At 45.8% G+C, this 20,194-nt stretch overlaps 1 pseudogene across 2 annotated transcripts; it reads right to left on the minus strand.

Moving 5' to 3' along the window:
- Positions 1–11,380: 11,380 nt before the first annotated feature.
- On the minus strand, positions 11,381–19,739 carry LOC118095207 (ribonuclease pseudogene; annotated as a pseudogene). 2 transcript variants are annotated; one of them, XR_015946559.1, is made up of 2 exons: positions 19,620–19,739; positions 11,381–12,925 (listed from the first exon to the last, which is right to left on the minus strand). The product of XR_015946559.1 is annotated as a ribonuclease pseudogene, transcript variant X2 (transcript). The 2 variants fall into 2 exon arrangements; XR_015946558.1 differs by lacking the exon at positions 19,620–19,739 and adding an exon at positions 14,833–14,994.
- Positions 19,740–20,194: the final 455 nt, after the last annotated feature.

Below are 20,194 nucleotides of genomic sequence, written 5' to 3' on the forward strand. Positions count from 1 at the left end.
TCACCCGTATCCATACCTGTGTTTTTTCATTTAGTCTTTTTATTTTGATACGTAAATACATACATCAAATATACAAAGAAATAGAATAAAAGCATACAAAGAAAAAAAGAAAAAAGCCTCAAAAACAAACATTTTCAAATACACTTCTATGTAGGGAGTGCAAAGCCATCTTTTTGGCTTGACTCCTTGATTCTTAACATGACTTCCCACTGCCCATGAACATACAGTGGAACCTCGGTTTATGAACACCTCGGTTTACGAATTTTCGGTTTCCGAACGCCGCGGACCCATCTGGAACAGATTAATTCACTTTTCATTACTTTCAATGGGAAAGTTCGCTTCAGTTTATGAACGCTTCAGTTTATGAACAGGCTTCCGGAACCAATTACACCCATGCTTCGGGTTAAGAACGCTTCAGGTTGAGTACTCCGCGGACCCGTCTGGAACGGATTAATCCACTTTCCATTACTTTCAATGGGAAAGTTCGCTTCAGTTTATGAACGCTTCAGTTTAAGTACTCCACGGACCGTCTGGAACAGATTAATCCACTTTCCATTACTTTCAATGGGAAAGTTCGCTTCAGTTTATGAACGCTTCAGTTTATGAACAGACTTCCGGAACCAATTACACCCAATCTTCGGGTTAAGTACGCTTCAGGTTGAGTACTCTGCGGACCCGTCTGGAACGGATTAATCCACTTTCCATTACTTTCAATGGGAAAGTTCGCTTCAGTTTATGAACGCTTCCGTTTATGAACAGACTTCCGGAACCAATTGTGTTCATAAACCGAGGTACCACTATACTTAATAATTCCTTTTTCTCAAAATCTGTATTCAGTTGGTAAATCTGTGGAGAAACATTCTGATTGCCAGTGGGATTTTAATCTACACTAAGCCAAGTGATGATCTGGGAATCTCCTCTATTCTTATAATTTACTAGCTGACCCGGCCACGCGTTGCTGTGGTTCTTTCCTGTGACACCCCCCCACCCTGTCACGATCCATGACGTATCCTGCCCCTCCTCCCTCCACCCCGGCTCATCCCTGTGTTTCGGTAGGATACCCTTCCCTCTGTTGTCCCTGGGGAGTGTTGGCCCCTCCCCCCTGTATTTCCATAGCTTGTCCCCCACCCTTCGAAAAGGAACTGTTAGGTTTTGGGTTCTATTTCCCAGCATGCACTTTTGTCTGAACCTTCTGTTGTTCCTGGGGAGTGTTGGCCCCTACCCCCCAGTATCTTCCTACATTGGCCCCCATCATTGGAGAAGGAGTTGTCAGTTTCTGGGTTCTATTTCCCAGTATTTATTTTTGTCTGAGCCCTCTGTTGTCCCCTCCCCCCTGTATCTCCATACATTGGCCCCTGCGAACGAATCGTGAACATTTCTATATATTTAGATTAAGGATAGGGAATGATGATGTGCCCTGGGACCCAGATAACTACTTAAAGAATCCCAACCCGGGGGGGGGGGGTCAAATAGCGAAGCCCCATAGCCCTGTAGCAACAGACAGGCCCAGACAGAAGGAGGGGGGTCATATGGGCCACTTGGGGCGGGCCTCCGAATCTAAAGGGGGCCTCGGTCAGCATATTCACAATCAGTAAAATGATAAAAGTAACAGAAGGGTTAAAAACAGGGCCACATTATCTACCTGGCCCGGGCCCTGTAAGGGCCTGGCAATAAAAGGTGCGTTCTGAAGTACCCAAGTTTTTCAGTTCCATAAAAAACCCAGGAAGTGGCAAGGGGAAGGTAGGGGATTGTAAATGGGGTGCTGACCTGGAAGCTATACGCCGGCTCCCTTGGCCAGAGACTAATAAGCACCTCAAAAATCACACAAAAATTGGCCTCTGCAAAGACAACAAATCACACCATTATTCTTCATGTCACTACAGCAGAAATAAACAGGAGTGAGTTCCCCAAATTAGCACACTGAGATTCAAGACATTACTTCCCAAACTGTTAACCTTAATCAGAGTCTGGTGGCTTCCTCAGGCAGCTAATTCTGGTTGTCATAATAGCAATTTATTGATTTTTGCCATTGCATTTTTATTGCCAGAAATAAGGAACAGTGTTTGACTCCCAGGGCAGCTTACGTACAACCAGTTGAAAACATGTTAGTCCCTACTCGCAGGCTGAAGATTGTAATGAAACAAAAGGAAAAAGGAATGAGTGGAGAGGAAAAAGGCAGAACTCTGTGCCCTTCCTTAAAGTCAAACAGAAGGACTAAGAAATTCATTTAAAAAAATTCAAGTCAGTCCCTCCTTTTTCTTTGAGACATCACAATGTTGAGCATCTACTTTCATTTCTTCCTCCAAAAGTTAAACAAATCCTGCACATAGCAATATTTAAATTCCGGAGAAAGCATTGTAACCTAAATTTCAACATGGCTATTACATACAGTCATCTTATCAGCATTCTGTACTTGGAGTTGATGCAGCCAATCCACAGCTCTGCCACCACATTTATTGTCGGAGAGCTTGTGCTCAAAGATGATTGGCTGCAAGTGAAATGCAAGTAAAGAATATAGCTGCCATGTCTAGAACTTGGGAGAAGGAGTCACACAAAGGTTAAATATTTATTCACAAAAATGAATATCTGCTTACAAAAAATAAATTTCCAGGGAGAGCATACAATGAGAAAAGTGTTTTTAAACGTGGAAAGGTTTATTCTATCAAAGACGGAAGAAATTTGAAATCAGGTATGGAAGAAAACAAATGACAGACAAAGCTTTTTAGATGAGCAAGGCCAGGCCTTTTTCTTACCTAGTGTAATAGAAATTTGATCCACTCCCAAAGAGTGGATCAAAATATCTTCTTCGATTCGTATGCGCCTCTGAGCATCCTTCAGGAAGAGACACCTTATATACAGAGAATTCAGCTATGGTGGGTGGTGATATATGGAAAATTGTTACTGGATGTCCTGGAACAAAGGCAGGAAGCATATTTTTTTCCCCTGTAAGAGATGGAAATGAAGCAGCATTACTGGAAAAACATGAAGGTCTACTTGCTAAAAGGTTCTGAATGTTATAGTAGTTCCCCACTATTGTTGTACTGGAAGGATGCATTCTGTACCGAACAGGTTTATCAGGGCCGGCTCTAGGGGAAGGCTGGGTGGCACAGGGCGCCAGGGCGCCGGGCTGCCAGGGGGATGCCGCGCCGCGTGCCGCGCCCACTCACCAGCCGCGGCAGAAAATGGGGCGGGGGTGCCGGAGCGATCTCCGCACCATGGCGCCCCGGCGCCTGACATGCTTAAGACGGCCCTGAGGTTGATGGTACAGCTGATGTCTATGTTCTCACATAAACATTTTTACTGACTCCCGACATGCTTATTACATTGTCCAATGCATGGGAAAGTGTTCATCCACCCATATTTATCAGGGATAATCCGGATTCTCTACAGTGGATACAGTGCTTATAGCATGAATGTTCCCCCTTGAAAGACTCACTGAAAGACCCAAGAGGAAGATATCTTCTACTTGGGGGTACATCTGGATCCTTTGCTGTTGCTTGAGGCTCAGGTGGCTTCAGTGGCACAGAGTTCCTTCCATCGGCTTGAGCTGATATCCCAGCTGTACGCCTATCTGGACACAGACAGCCTAACTACAGCTGCCTATGCTCTGGTAACCTCTAAGTTAGATTACTGTAAGGTGTTCTACTCAGGGCTCTGAAGGCAATTTGGAAACTTCAGTTAATGCAGAACTCGGTGGCCAGACATAAGCAAAGGAGAAGATCTCATTGACCTGTAGGTGAGAACTGGATTTATTCCATCTACTGATTGAGAAGAAAACATGAATATGGATGTGCAAGAGTTGAAAGTAGCTTCCAAACTCACAGTGGGTGGATCAGAAGCCCAGAGCAGGTGAATTACTCTGGGCAGAGAATTGTGGGAGATTTAAATCAATGCTCACATTCCAAGAGGGTTCTGGGGTCGAAAATGTGGGGCCAAATTGAGATCTGTCATGGTTCTTCTTTCATTAAACTCCATTTGCTCTCTTGTAGAATAATATAATTATTATTTTGTTTATTTGATGTTCAGTAATATTCCTCCCAATTGTGAAAATTGCAATTAGGGCCTTGAACCACTTTCATGGCTATGAGTGTTAGGTCGATGTATGGATACTTGTTAATGAATGGCATTGGAAGAATGGAAGTTTGTTTATTACTCTTAGGGAGTAATAAACTGCCTTGCAGTTATCATGTAAGCAAAGGTTTTTTTTCTTCCAAAACAGGATCTTGTTTTGTGATAAATATTCAACAGTAACTGGAACACAGTTCCTTATCTGAGTGCTTCCAGAAACATTGTGATTTAATTTGTCCAGCAACTAGAGTCATTGACTTTGTGAAAGAATTCCAGTCATTATATAGCTTCTGCCACCATAGCTTTTTAGCCTAGCTCATCACAATCTAGAATACTTGATTAGACAGCAGCAAATTTGACCAGAATAAATTAATATATTCACATGCAATTTCATTAAGAATAAAAAAGGAAATACTCGTAAGATTTACAGATGGGGTGATCTTACAGTGCAAGAAACTTTCAACACTTATCTCAAAGTTAAAGGGCAATATTCGGTGGTAGGTTTTGACACCCAGTCTTGCCTGTTGTGTGGATGTCCTTCCTAATATTGATTCAGAATATCCATAACAGTAAACAAAGTTTCAGATGAAAAGAATGCAACTGTGTTGACCACTCCTTAGTCCATCAAAACTGAAGATGAAACCCATAGACTGGCTACGAGTTCTTGTCCCAATGACATCACATGTGGGAAAATTGTGTTAGATTATATTACTAGAGCTTCTGTTTTATTTTCTAACTAGTGTCATTTAGCCCGTTAAGTAAACGGGCGCTAGCCGGGCGGGAACGGAGGGGAAGCTCTGGGACTGAGCAGGCGTCGCCTCCTCCACCGGCGGGGATGTGCGTCGAGGGCCCCAGGCTCCCCCTGAGTGGTTTGCTGTGGTGGCAGGTGGGCGGTGTGTGTGTGTGTGTGTGTGTGAGAGAGAGAGAGAGAGAGAGAGAGAAGCGAGCGGGGCTTCTCTGGGATGCGCTGCCTGCGTGAGCTAAGGGGAAAAGAAGCAGCTGTGAGAGGGGAAAGTTGCGGCTGCACTTCCCTCCAGTTGAGTGGGGAGTGGTGGCCAGAGTTTGAAGGGCGGGAGGGCAAGGGAGGGAAGGAGGCAGGCAGGAGGTCCGACATGGGGCAACTTCCTCTTCCCCTCAGAGTCGGACTCTCCCCCCTCCCCAAACCGTCGCCAATTTCCCTCACAATTTTGTCTCCTTTCCTCTTCGGACACTACCCCCCTTCTCATAACTCCACCTTTCTTTACTTTTTCTTGAGGGGGGAATCCCCAATGGTGCCTTACATTATGTCCTCTCAACACTATTCAGGGGGGTAGGGAGAAATCCCTCGCGGTCCCTTTCCCTCTTCCCCTCACGCCGTTAGTCAGGAGGCGAGGCATGGAACAGCGGTTTGGAGGGGAAGCCATTGAGGGAGAGAGAACTGCATTCCGCCCCCCCCTCCGGCTCGAGGGCGCGAGTGAGTGCACAGGGACGGGGAGTGCGCGGGGATGGGGCTCTGTGTGCATCCAGTCCCTGTGTCCGTGGGGCACATGCGCAGTAGCGCGGACACAGGGACTGGACGCAGAGACACAGGGACTTTATTATATAGGATGTTCTTTTCACATCGCAGATGAAAAGAGGGCAGCTGCGTTAGCCCTGGCCCATATGCCATCATTATTGACAATGTTTCAAAAATTGAAGCTGGGTAGGATTTCTTCTTCCAACAACGTCACAGACAGCACCACCAGAGATGGGGAAATTGTGAGAGTTTTGCTGATTATAAGACTAGAACTTCTGTCCCATTTCTCATGTTACTTTCAAAGTACAGTGCCTGCTACCTTACAGAACTGGGGCAGGAATCTTGCATTGTGGAAAGCAACTGGAAGCCACTGTATCCTAGCGTTCTGCCTCACATCTCATCACTTTACTCCTCCAATTTTCTGGGCTAATAGGACTGAAAGCGGATATTTTTCTAGAAGTAATCAACCTAGAAATGAGTGCTAAAATTCCACTGGATGTATCTGACACACATCATCATCATCATCATCATCATCATCATCATCATCTAATAATAATAATAATAATAATAATAATAATAATAATAATAATAATAGAAATAATAATAAAGAACCATGCAGAATCAAAGGTCCAAAAGAAAAACTTTAATAAAAAGGCAAAGGCTTGTTACAAAAACTTCAGAAAAAAACTTCAGACACACAAACGAAAGTAAGAGAGGGATAGAGAGCAGTTCACTGAGTGCAGGAATTTATCTCTCCTGGCTCAACGTGACCTTGAGCTAGTCAAAACAATATTTGCATCATGAGTGAACCTTCTACAGTGGTACCTCTGGTTGTGAACGGGATCTTTTCCAGAGGCCCATTCACAACCTGAAAAGGCTGCATCCTGAAGCGCCACATCTGCACAGGCGCGTGACATAATTTGGCACTTCTGCGCATGCGCAGAAGTCTGAGGCCTAATTAGATAGTTTAACCTCCTGCTTCATTTCAACTATGGGCATTTCACCATGGTACAATACATGACTAATTCATAGTACACCCATAACCATAAATACGTACCTTTTTACCTTGAGTTTCTTGGGTTTCTTTGCAAGTGATCTTGCTGCAGCAAATACTGTATTTTTCCGGTATCCTTTTTGGGGGGACTAAATTTAATGAAAATGAGGGGAGATGCCCAAAGTTGTTGAGCTTTTTTTAGGGGGAATTGCACATGTGCCATCATCCCAGCAGGGCCATTGCTGGAGGTTGACAAAGTGGGCAGCCGCTCCCCTCACACCGCTGTAGGTAATGCTCCCTAGAGCGCACGCCTCCCCCCTCATGCTATTTATCTATGTATAGGACAACCCCAGTTTTTTGACATGATTTTTGAGTAAAAAAAAAACTTGTCTAATACATGGAAAAATACAGTATATTTGTTCAGAGTTTCAGCCTTTGGAGATGTCTGGAGAGCTACAGCTTCTTCCCTGTGCTTGATCTAGACCTTGAGGGTAAAGGTAAAAGTAAAGGGACCCCTGACCATTAGGTCCAGTCGTGACCGACTCTGGGGTTGCGGCGCTCATCTCGCATTATTGGCCGAGGGAGCCGGCGTACAGCTTCCAGGTCATGTGGCCAGCATGACAAAGCCTCTTCTGGTGAACCAGAGCAGCACATGGAAATGCTGTTTACCTTTCCGCTGTAGTGGTACCTATTTATCTACTTGCACTTTGACGTGCTTTCGAACAGCTAGGTTGGCAGGAGCTGGGACCGAGCAATGGGAGCTCACCCTATCGCAGGGATTCAAACCGCCGACCTTCTGATAGGCAAGCCCTAGGCTCTGTGGTTTAACCCACAGCGCCACCCGCATCCCTGGCCTTGAGGGTAGGAGGTGACATTTGTTCAGTTGTGTGTCCGTCTATGTGTGTTTGTGCATATGTAGCTGTGGCGATCAGCCTAAAGTTAGCCAGGTTATTAAGGGTTAATCCTAATAGAATTGTTAGAACCCAGGGGGGAGGGCTCTGGCAGAGTATAAAAACCCGACCCCTGGAGTCAGTTAGTCAGTTGAGTTGAAGTTGGTGGTGGAAGTTGGCTGTTGAGGTTGGTCAGTTAGTGGGAGCTTGTGAGGTAGTTGGTTGGTTATTTGCAGAGAGAGCTGGTTTAAAATATTGAGGTGGAGAATAGATGTTGGATTTTAGTCAGACGGGATACAGAGTTGTGAGCTTATTTACAAATATTTATTTAGTTGACTTTAGCGGTAATAGGCCGGTAATTTATAATTAGAGGTAATAGGCCGGTATAGGAACATCTGTAATTTGGAACAATCTAAGATTTGTACTGCAACCATTAAGCTTATGAACACACAATAAAGCAACTTCGTTTTACTTTAACCTTATCCTGGTCTGAAGTGATTATAAGTAACAGCCGATATTTTATTTTGTCGTTGGTACATCATCAATAGACCGTAAAACGTCTGGGGGTGATGTGCAGGTCAGAGTGACCGCGACAGTAGCCCATATCAAAGATTAGGATCAAGATGAATGCCGAAAAAGCTATGGCATCCCAATAACATCCCTCCAGCAAAGAGCCAGTTTTTCAGGTAACAAATGGGACTCGGTGCAGTCTGATCATTGTAACGACAAGAGAATGTAATTTTCTTATTTGGTAGATCCAATCTTTAGCCTTTCCTAGATAATTAAGAACATCAAATAAGCCCCGCTGGATCAGCCTAAAGGCCCAAGTAGTCAAAAATCTGTTCTTTCTGCTCAGTGAGTTCCTGTGTCTTCCTTTATCTCTGCTCAGGTGCATTTCTCTCCAATCCATATAATGCTCCAAGAGGCTGGCCCAGCAGTCTATGCCAGGCATAGACAAACTCTGGCCCTCCAGATGTTTGGGACTACAATTTCCCTCATCCCTGACCACTGGTCCTGTTAGCTAGGGATGATAGGAATTGTAGTCCCAAACATCCGGAGGGCCGGAGTTTGTCTATGCCTGGTCTACGCCATTGCTTGGTGATCCAGCTTGAAGAGAAGAAATGAGGGTCTGTTGCTGAAGAGGCATCATGGAGTAATGTTTCCTGGAAAAGGCACCCACATAATTAATTCAGGAGGCTACAAGGGGACGCTGAAGGCGTTATACCTCACAGTTGGGGGAAGGCATGAATGTACTGAACAGATCGTGACCAGCAGGGTCTCCTCTATGCTTTCCTTCCAACTCCTTTTCTGGTTTGAGTGCTGAAAAAGGAGCGACAAGAAAAAGCAGCAATCGTACATGTTGCTCCCTATTGGCCTAAGACAGGCATCCCCAAACTTCGGCCCTCCAGATGTTTTGGACTACAATTCCCATCATCCCTGACCACTGGTCCTGTTAGCTAGGGATCATGGGAGTTGTAGGCCAAAACATCTGGAGGGCCGCAGTTTGGGGATGCCTGGCCTAAGAGATCATTGTTTTCTGAGATAGTATAGCTAGCCGAATCCGCATCATGGACCCTTTCTTGAATTGCCACCTGTGGGGATTCCAATCACGGCAGAGAAGGTCAGCATGGGGCAGGAAACCAATTGCGCATTGCTTTGGGGTGGGTCTAACCCAGGCATGTCAAACCTGCGGCCCTCCAGATGTTTTGGCCTACAACTCCCATGATCCCTAGCTAGCAGAACCAGTGGTTGGGGAAGATGGGAATTGTAGTCCAAAACATCTGGAGGGCCGCAGGTTTGACATGCCTGGTCTAACCACTCTTTGAGCATAGGTTGGGAGGCTCAGAAATGCTATCCTGGGCTCCCTTTCAAGATCTGCCTTCAGGAAATTTCCATGTTTAGCTAGGTGGCAGTAGCAGCTCTTGCCAGCATGCGCTGCCCAGTTTAGGCACTCAAATAGTCGGTGAATCAGATCTTTAAAGAGGCATTTGTCACTCTGCCCTAGCCCACCCACGCTGGACATAGACAGGGCTTTCCCCTCTCCTCTGCAGCAAGGGCTCATAGGACAGGTTTTTCCCATGAGCCCATAACACAGAGAGGATGCTGGGCAAAACCATGCCCAGCATTCTGCTGCAGTCTATGGGCCACAGCACCGCTGGGAAAAGGCATCCTGTGCTTATTGGGCATGGAATGGGGCTTAACAGCATGTCAGCAATTTACGAATGAGTATGTTTCTGACTCCTGTTATGGAAATCACCGGGGGGGGGGGGACATCTTTAAAGTTGTTAAATGTTATAAATATTATGCATAAATGTATCCTTTCGACTTGACAGCTCAGGGAAGTTACCTAGTTTTAAAAATCATATAAAATCAACTCCCAGTTTCCTCCATTCCAACGCTATTTTGCCTTTGAAAAGGGACTCCAGGAAGTTCCCAGAGGCACTTTGTTGGCCAAGCCTACCGTAATTCCATCAGCAGACCCACCCAGGTGGCAGACGATGCAAAACCAGGACCTTATTGTTCTTTTCCTGGACCTTATTGTTCTTTTCCTGTGAATACTCAAGAAGTTCCTCCCGGTACTTATCACACATTTACTTTTGCCCTGAACCTTATGTTAATCTTGTTTACCAGTATGTTAATATTGTATGTACCTCCCCTTTTCTGACGTGTTGCCTATGTAACTATGATTACATAGTTCTGGGATTTATGTGGGAAGTTTTAAAAGTTCTTGTAACCCTGTGCCCAGTGTTCAGTCTTGGCTTGAACCTGTTGTGCAATAAACCTTGCTATTTTGCTCCGGTTGGTGGCTGGACTCCTTCCTTTATTCCGCAGTGGACCGCAGGCTCTTGCCTGACAAGCTGGGTGGCTGAGCAGCCTCACACTCAGAATTTCCCCTAACACTCCAAGTATGATCTTGAAGCTGAGGCTCCAATACTTTGGCCCCCTCATGAGAAGAGAAGACTCCCTGGAAAAGACCCTGAGGCTGGGAAGGATTGAAGGCACAAGGAGAAGGGGATGACAGAGGATGAGATGGTTGGACAGTGTTCTCGAAGCTACCAACATGAATCTGACCAAACTGCGGGAGGCAGTGCAAGACAGGAGTGCCTGGCGTGCTATGGTCCATGGGGTCACGAAGAGTTGAACATGACTAAACAACTAAACAACAACAACACAATGTTTCTGGCTGTCAGACAAATACTGTGATTTGTCTTTCTGCTGTCTTATATCAGTTCCACTTTAAAGAGGTACACTTGAAATTATGTCTGGCCTGCTGCTAAACAAATAAACAGTGTTAGCCCAGGACCTGGAGCCAGTTTTGTGAGTTATGTGAGTGTTCTGGGAAGCCATTGGTGGGAATTAGTGCCCAATACAAAATACATGGTGGATTTCTGTCCAGTAAATATGGTTGTGATTGATATGAATCAGTGAATTGGGTATGCAGTGCCTTGACTGTTAAGTCCAATCATTTCCAAGACATGACATGAAGTTCCTAACATGAAATTCAGCTTTTGTGGCTGCCATGTGCTATGTCAACATCTTTATCGAACTCTCCACCACAACCCCAAGGTCTTGTTCCAGATCAACCACCACCAGTTCAGAGCCCAATAGCACACATGTGAAATTAGGATATTTGAATCCAGCTTCACGCTTGCTAATGGTGGATTGCAATTGCCATTTTATTGTCCATTTAACCAATTTGGAGGAATCCTTTGGGAGCTCCTTGCAATCAATCTTCCCATAAACATCAGCTTTCTTTGGGCAGTAATATTTTTAAAAATAACATAGCAGAGAGATGGGAAAAATCATTGTAATACTGTCACTGAAGAAAAATGCAGGCTCTCACCTATCCCTTAATTCCTCCCTTGCCCACCCAGCAACACAGGAGATCTTGTGTATACTTAGATTGAGCTTTCTAAATAACCAAGGACTCAGTTTCATGCATGAATGAAGCCCAGTTTTATTTTAGCAAAGCTGTAAATTCAGGCATGGAAGAAGATAATCCAAAATATGTGCCTGTCACATTATCCAAACCTAATTAAAAGCTAGCTGGCTAAAAAGTTTCAACGGAAGCCTGGAGAAGGGAAGAGAGCCATATTTAAGCAACTGAAGAGCTGTCACATGGAAGATGCAGCAAGCTTGTTTTCTGCTGCTCCAGAGGGCAGGACTCAAACCAATGGATTCAAAGTACAAGAAAGGAGATTCTGGCTAATCATTAGGTAGAACTTTCTGATTGTAAGAGCTATTTAACAGTGGAGCAGACTACCTTGCAAGGTGATGGGCAGTCCTTCACTGGAGGCTTTTAAACAGAGGTTGGATGGTCAGCTGCCATGGATGCTTTAGTTGAGATTCCTTCATTGTAGAAGATGGACTGGAACCTCAGGGCTCTACAGTTCTATTATTCTATTATTCAGAGCATTAAGGGTTTGGCAAATGCTGGTGAACCCTTCAAATATTGAGCCTTCCCAAGCTTTGCTACATTCTAATACGGATTTATGAATGTGTCTTTCTCCTCTCTCTCTCTCTCTCTCTCTCTCTCTCTCTCTCTCTCTCTCTCTCTCTCTCTCTCTCCCTCCCTCTCCCTCTCCCTCTCCCTCTCCCTCCCTCCCCCCCTCTCTGTTTCTCTCCTCTCCTCTTTTCTGTTCCTTCCTTCCTTCCTTCTTGAACCATCCTGCATAGGCAGGTGGCAGTAGAGGCTGCTTCCCTTGATTTGGAAACTAGTATAATGGAAACAAGCAAGTAAGCTGCAAACTCTTTTGGAACAACATATTCTGGAGTTTAAAAGAAACACCACTGCCGTTCTTTTAAACACTGACAGAATTGACAGAATTAAAGTTGTGTGATGTGCTGTGCGGATTAAAGAGAAATGGGATACATCACAAAGAGTGTCATTTGCATAGCACGCAGGAGGGAGCAGCCAAGATGGGGCCCAGCTTTGTAAATTGCTCTGGGTAGATGCGCTTGAAGAGCAATGGCCAAGCAAAGCAGAAGTCTCCCAGGAGCCAAGCCATTTCCAACTGCCAGGCTTAAGCATGAGAAATGTAGTGGACAGGGAGACCCTCCTTACAGGTGACCCGGATCCTCTTGATTTTGCTTTTCCCCTTGTACCTGCAGAAGACTCTTCGGAGGCCTTTCCCCCGGGTGCAGATGGTGATCGGGAAGAGGGTCTTGCTGGTCTGGTTCCCATCTAGGATCTTCCCTCTGGAATTGCAGATGGAAGTCAGCTGCTGTTCGCTGGCATGGATGAAGGTGTTGCCTCGCTGGCAGTTCAGGTGTCTCCGTTGCATCATCAGGTTGCAGTAGGTGCTGTCACTCTGCAAGTCAGATTTTGGGTTGTCCTGGTGCCTCTTCAGGAAGTCACCGAAAGATGTAGCCTGGCTCCATGGGAGGAGGGTGGTGACCATGAGGACGAGCAGGAGAAGAAGGGCCTGAGGGTGAGGGCTCCTGGGAGACATGGCAGCGTCCTTTTCTGCTGGGTATCTGCAAAGGCAAGCAATAATAAAGCAACACACATGCTAAGCACTATATGCTAAAGCAGGAGTGAGGAACATTTTTTTTTGCCTAGTGTGGACCAGATCCTGAGCAACCCCAGCTGAAGCTGGTCACTTTGACAGGTGGGCAGGGCAGCCCAGCTGTCAGTCACCCGATGATCCCTTTGCCAGGGAGCTCCTTTGCAATCTGCCCCACACTTGGCGGGGCACTACTTGTGGGGGAAATGGCAGGGCCTTATTAGGCTATGGGATGGAGGTTCCCCGTCAATGCACTAAAGGAAGTTGCTTTACACCAGACCATCAGTCCATCTAGTTCAGTTCTGTCCACACTGACTACGGTAGTAGCTGTACTCATAGAATCATAGAGTTGGAAGAGACCACAAGGGCCATCCAGTCCAGGGCTTCAGGCAGGAGTCTCCCGCAGCTGTAACTGGAGTATCTGATTCTGGGTACTAAACACAGTTCCTTGAAGCACATGCTCTTGCATTGAGCTATGGTTCATGCTAGAAAAACAGGAAGGGGGTGGGCCAAGGCTGAAGAGTGGGCATCCTAACCCCATCCTGGCAAATGTCATATTGTTGCTGCTGAGAGACCACTGCTGCTGTGTCCCTCTCACCCCATCGCTGTCTCTATCATCCCTCTCCATTTCCAATCCTCTCAAAGCACAGCAGAAACATGGACTATTTACCCCTAACTAAATTGCTGGTGAATATTCTATTCTATTCTTTTTATTTTATTTTATTTTAGAAACCTACAAAGTGCTGTGGAAATGTGGAGAACTAAATTTAAGGTTAGAAAAACAAGAAACTGAGAGAACCAATACTGACAGATCCACCCATCTCTTTACCTCTTAACATATGTTCACTGCCCTTTCATAGTCACATTTATAGTGGTAAAAAGAGCAGACCTCCCCCCCCCCTATACTTGCAATATTCTTGTGGGTCCCTTGAGGATCCCGGTGATTTGGAATACAAATGCCTGCAAAAGCATTGGTAGTTTTATTTTCCTGGCAGGACCTCCAAGCCTTTAATATGCAGGAATTTAGCAGGTCACACGCTTCCTGGAGTGAAGATAATGTGCTGGAAAGAACTTGACTTACTAGATTTTTGGCAAGTCATGCTGTGAAGAAATGAATTTCCCAGCAATAAAAAGGTGAGCGCACTAAACCAGAAGTGCTACCTTTTCTGGCACTGAGTAATTCATACAAAACAATATTTGCATCTGGTGACAAGTGAGCAGGGCTATTTCTGTGAAAACGTCAGGAAATAGCTTGGCTTAATCCAGGGGTCAGCAAACTTTTTCAGCAGGGAGCCGCTCCACTGTCCTTCAGACCTTGTGGGGGGGCCGGACTATATTTTGGAAAAAAATATGAATGAATTCCTATGCCCCACAAATAACCCAGAGATGCATTTTAAATAAAAGGACACATTCTACTCATGTAAAAACACCAGGCAGGCCCCACAAATAACCCAGAGATGCATTTTAAATAAAAGGACACATTCTACTCATGTAAAAACATGCTGATTCCCGGACCATCCACGGGCCGGATTTAGAAGGCGATTGGGCCGCATCCGGTCCCCAGGCCTTAGTTTGGGGACCCCTGGCTTAATCCAAGGCAAGCCAAATCAGCTCAGACCTTATAATGTCCCTATTTTATATTTCGATCCAGAGGATTTGACTCTCTTTGAGATCTCCAGTTGCATTTCACCTCTGAGCACTACTCATGGGCAGAAACCAGGAGTTCTGGCTACAGGGATACAGGGACACACGTGTATCTAAATCTAAAGGGCTTTCTCTGTCACACAGACTCATCTATTCCATTCCTAAACTCCATGCATCACTGTTGGTTGTAGCCTTCTGAGGAAACGAGGCACGCATCTATTACTCCAAACTTACCCAACCTGTCAAGCGTCTCCCTTTTTGGCTTCCTCCTAGATGAATGAATGCAGCTGTCAACAGGGCTAAGAACTCCAGCAGGAACAACCTTCCTCTTCTTAGAGTTCCTGTTATATAGAGCTTGCAAGCCTGTGGTCATATGAAGAAGTTGAAGGTGTCCTATGAGTTCCCTGTTTAAGTAATCCTGCACATAGCAACTTTCTGGCAGAAGGTTGCTGAGCTATATAGCATGAAATTAGGTGGAAAACCTGCACCGCCGTCTTTGGAAACAAATGTGTTCAGGGCCTGACTTGAGGAAACCCCCATCAGGATTTAGACCAGGCATCCCCAAACTTTGGCCCTCCAGATGTTTTGGACTACAATTCCCATCTTCCCCGACCACTGGTCCTGTTAGCTAGGCATCATGGGAGTTGTAGGCCAAAACATCTGGAGGGCCGCAGTTTGGGGACGCCTGATTTAGACCCAGGATCTGTTTTCCTGGGAAGTCCATAAGCACGACTAAACCGCTTCTGGCACAACGGGACACCATGACAGAAACCAGAGCACACGAAAACACCATTTACTTTCCCGCCGCAGCAGTACATATTTAACTACTTGCACCGGTTTGCTCTCAAACTGCTAGGTTGGCACACGGGTGGCGCTGTGGTCTAAACCACTGAGCCTTTTGGGCTTGCCGATCAGAAGGTTGGTGGTTCGAATCCCTGTGATGGGGTGAGCCCCTGTTGCTCTGACCCAGCTCCTCCCAACCAAGCAGTTTGAAACCTAGCTGGCCACATGACCCGGAAAGCTGTCTGTGGACAAACGTCAGCTCCCTCAGCCTGAAAGTGAGATGAACACTGCAACCCCATAGCCACCTTTGACTGGTATTTAACCGTCCAGGGGTCCTTAACCTTTATTTTATTTTATTTTTTTAAAAAAGGGTGTATAGTTACTTATCTCTTTGGCTCAGGGGTCATATAACTCCACATTCTCTGATGAAAATAGAGACACCCCGAAGAAAAGTGGGACATCCTGGGATCAAATCCGAAACTAGGACGGCTTCCGTAAATCTGGGTCTGTCCCTAGAAAATAGGGACATTTGGAGGGTCTGCAAGCCTGTGTGTAATCATGAAGAAGAAAGGAGATAAAGGTTGGGTGCTCCCTCACTGGGCAAGGTAGCATTATTATTATTAATTATTATTATTACTATTTATACCCCGCCCATCTGGCTGAGTTTCCCCCGCCACTCTGGGCGGCTTCCAACAAATACGAAAATACATTAAAATATCACAGATTAAAAACTTCCCTAAACAGGGCTGCCTTTAGGTGTTTTCTAAATGTCAGGTAGTTGTTTATCTCCTTGACCTCCAATGGAAGGGCGTTCCACAGGGCGGGCGCCACTACCAAGAAGGCCCTCTGCCTGGTTCCCTGTAGCTTTGCTTCTCGCAGTGAGGGAACCGCCAGAAGGCCCTCGGCGCTGGATCTCAGTGTCCGGGCTGAGCAACGCGGGTGGAGACGCTCCTTCAGGTATATAGGACCGAGGCCATTTAGGGCTTTAAAGGTCAGCACCAACACTTTGAATTGTGCTTGGAAACATACTGGGAGCCAATGTAGGTCTTTTGGACAGGTGTTATGTGGTCTCGGCGGCCGCTCCCAGTCACCGGTCTAGCTGCCGCATTCTGGATTAATTGCAATTTCCGGGTCACCTTCAGAGGTAGCCCCATGTAGAGCACATTGCAGTAGTCCAAGTGGGAGATAACTAGCGCATGCACCACTCTGGTGAGACAGTCTGCGGGCAGGTAGGGTCTCAGCCTGTGTACCAGATGGAGCTGGTAGACAGCTGCCCTGGACACAGCTGTGAGTCCAAAATGACTCCAGGCTGCACACCTGGTCCTTCAAGGGCATTCTGTGGGTGGGGGAGAAGATGGGAGAGGAGGGTTGGAGGCTGCCTTGATGTTGCGCATGGCAACATTAGCTGAGGGAGGCAGAAGGGAGAGAAGAGGGTGGTGACTTCTTTGCTGATGCGAGACTCAGGCTGTGTATAAGATGGTGCTGAGGCCACAGGCCTCAGAAGCGACCTCAGTGCCACCTTTGTAGGTGGCCATGGCAGCTGCTGTGGCAGTGTAGCAGCCTCAGCAACTGGCAGGTGCAGTGGCAGGATCTGCTACCCCTAGATCCTAGTGGGATTCTGCCACCTGAGGGAACCGCCTCATGCTGCCAGCCCTGATGCTAATCTCCCATTGTTGTTGTTGTTTAGTCATTTAGTCGTCTAGTCGTGTCCGACTCTTCTCCCATTACCCCTGATCTAATTCTACCGGCACACAGTTGCTGCTTCTTTTTAAAAGAAAGGCGAAGATAGAGCTGGTGTGGTGAATTGGTTAGTGCAAGCATCCCCAAACTTCGGCCCTCCAGATGTTTTGGACTACAGTTCCCATCTTCCCCGACCACTGGTCCTGTTAGCTAGGGATCATGGGAGTTGTAGGCCAAAACATCTGGAGGGCCCCAGTTTGGGGATGCCTGGGTTAGTGTGTTGGACTAGGATGTGGGAGGCCAGGATTCAGAAATTGGACAGGCCATTCTTTCCTCATCATTTCACCCCCACAAGATGTTCCACAGCTGAATTTTTTCCTGTCACAAAGTTTAAAAGGGGAGCCTCCAAATCTTACTGACTTGGAGAGGATCTGCAAAGAGGAGTGGGACAAAATACCTCTTGAGATGTGTGCAAACCTGGTGGCCACCTGCAAGAAACGTCTGACCTCTGTAATTGCCAACAAGTACTAAGTCATGTTTTGCAAAGGGATCAAATGCTTATTTCACTCATTATAAATGCACAACAATCTTTGACCTTTGTCTTCTGGCTTTCTGGGGTTTTCCTGTTGTTATTCTGTCTCTCACAGCTACAATAAACCTACCATTAAACTTTTAAAATGGGAGCAGCTACTGTCAGAGATAGTACTTGTAGCACTTGGCATTTGGCAAGTACAAATTGACTTTCTAATACCACATTGAGCAGGTGAAGCTAATACCGTATTGGCCTGAATATAAGCCTCACTCCCCCCCCCCCCGATTCCGACCGTGAAAAGTTAAAATGTGGCTTATATTCATGCAGCCCTACAGTATGCAACCAGGAGCGTGGGGCAAACAGAGCCACGAACACAGCAAAGCAGCGCAAGCCCTGCAGTTAGCCCCCCGCCCTCTGCCCCCAAGGCCAGGAACGGGGAGAGCAAGAAAGGGGAAAGGTCGTCGGCAACGCAATGTGGCTCCCCCCCCCCAATATGCAGTGAGGAATGGAGCGGCTTATATTTGCATTTTTTTTCTTTTTTTCTCTCCCCATCCAATTTTAAAGGTGTGACTTATACAGTGGTGCCTCGCTAGACAAATTTAATTCATTCCACGGGTCAATTCGTATAACGAAAAATTCGTCTAGCGAATCCCATAGGAATGCATTAAATTTTTTTAAAAAAAATTGCCCATAGGAACGCATTAATTGAGTTTCAATGCATTCCTATGAGAAACCACGGTTTGCTAGACGAATTTTTCGCAAAACGAATTCGTCTTGCGAGGCAACCTCCGCTAGAAAAAATCTCTTCGTTAAGCGAATAATTCGTCTTACACGGCAGTCGTCTAGCGAGGCACCACTGTATTCGGGTGCAGCTTATATTCGGGCCAATACGGTATAATATAATATCATGTTGTTGAATGGGGTGGGTGAAGACAGCCTGGGTTTCTTCAACTGATCATGGCTCTAGTTGGAACAAGCTTCCAAAAAAGGAGATGCCTTACCTTGTCCAAACCTCCTCCAGTTTCCTGATCTTTCCTGTTGAGCAAGTGGCCAAGACCTCCTTGGTCCAGCAATTGTTTTTTGTAACAGTCTTCTGCCTATTCATCCAAACCACCAACTGACTTAATACATTGAGACACACAGGTAGAGGGGATCATAACCTCAACGACTTGTTACCACAGCACGGGAGAGGGGCCTCATCCTGTAATGTTTCACCAGGGGAATTTCACAAACAAGGACAGAGATGGGGTGGCCTTACTTGTTGCATATGTATATCTGAGCTTTTATGGCCCACCTTCCTAGGATTACATTCATTTAGTTATTTTGTTTAACAAAAAGAAACTTTTTTTGTGAACTGCTTTAAGGTTTTTTCCTACAATCAAGTGGCATGTAAATTTTATGAAATAAATAAATAAAGTTCTCATACCACCTACACATACAGAGAGAGAGAAAGCCCTCTGAACAGTTTACATAAAATAATATACTATTTTATACTTAAAGGTGCTGTGGGGCAGTGAGTTATTAAGTGGTCTGTCAATTTTGGCATTTTCTTATAAATACCAATGTAAAGTCAACCTGCCTAATATCAATGGAAGTAGAGTTCCAGAGAAGCACCCAAACCTTGCAAGTGCAGCATTTCTAAATGCATCAGTTCTAAATCATAGAATCATAGAGTTGGAAGAGACCACAAGGGCCATCCAGTCCAACCCCCTGCCAAGCAGGAAACACCATCAAAGCATTCTTGACATATGCCTGTCAAGTCTCTGCTTAAAGACCTCCAAAGAAGGAAATTCCACCACACTCCTTGGTAGCAAATTCCACTGCCGAACAGCTCTTACTGTCAGGAAGTTCTTCCTAATGTTTAGGTGGAATCTTCTTTCTTGTAGTTTGAATCCATTGCTCCGTGTCCGTTTCTCTGGAGCAGCAGAAAACAACCTTTCTCCCTCCTCTATATGACATCCTTTTATATATTTGAACATGGCTATCATATCACCCCTTAACCTTCTCTTCTCCAGGCTAAACATACCCAGCTCCCTAAGCCGTTCCTCATAAGGCATCGTTTCCAGGCCTTTGACCATTTTGGTTGCCCTCTTCTGGACACGTTCCAGCTCGTCAGTATCCTTCTTGAACTGTGGTGCCCAGAACTGGACACAGTACTCCAGGTGAGGTCTGACCAGAGCAGAATACAGTGGTACTATTACTTCCCTTGATCTAGATGCTATACTCCTATTGATGCAGCCCAGAATTGCATTGGCCTTTTTAGCTGCTGCATCACACTGTTGACTCATGTCAAGTTTGTGGTCTACCAAGACTCCTAGATCCTTTTCACATGTACTGCTCTCAAGCCAGGTGTCTCCCATCCTGTATTCGTGCCTTTCAATTTTTTTTTTGCCCAAGTGTAGTACTTTACATTTCTCCTTCTTAAAATTCATTCATAAATGTAGCAGGCAGCAGACCAGGAGGCTTCTCCATCTCTTAATCAGTTGCCAAACATCAGTGATGAGCTAGGAAAAAACCACACCATAGTATGCAAGCTTGAGTGACACAGTCCTCTTCCACTGGCTAGGAATTAAGCAAACAAAATGGCTCCAGGAAGGCAAG

This window comes from Zootoca vivipara, chromosome 12, assembly GCF_965207765.1.
Source record: "Zootoca vivipara chromosome 12, rZooViv2.hap1.1, whole genome shotgun sequence".
Lineage (NCBI taxonomy): Eukaryota > Metazoa > Chordata > Lepidosauria > Squamata > Lacertidae > Zootoca > Zootoca vivipara.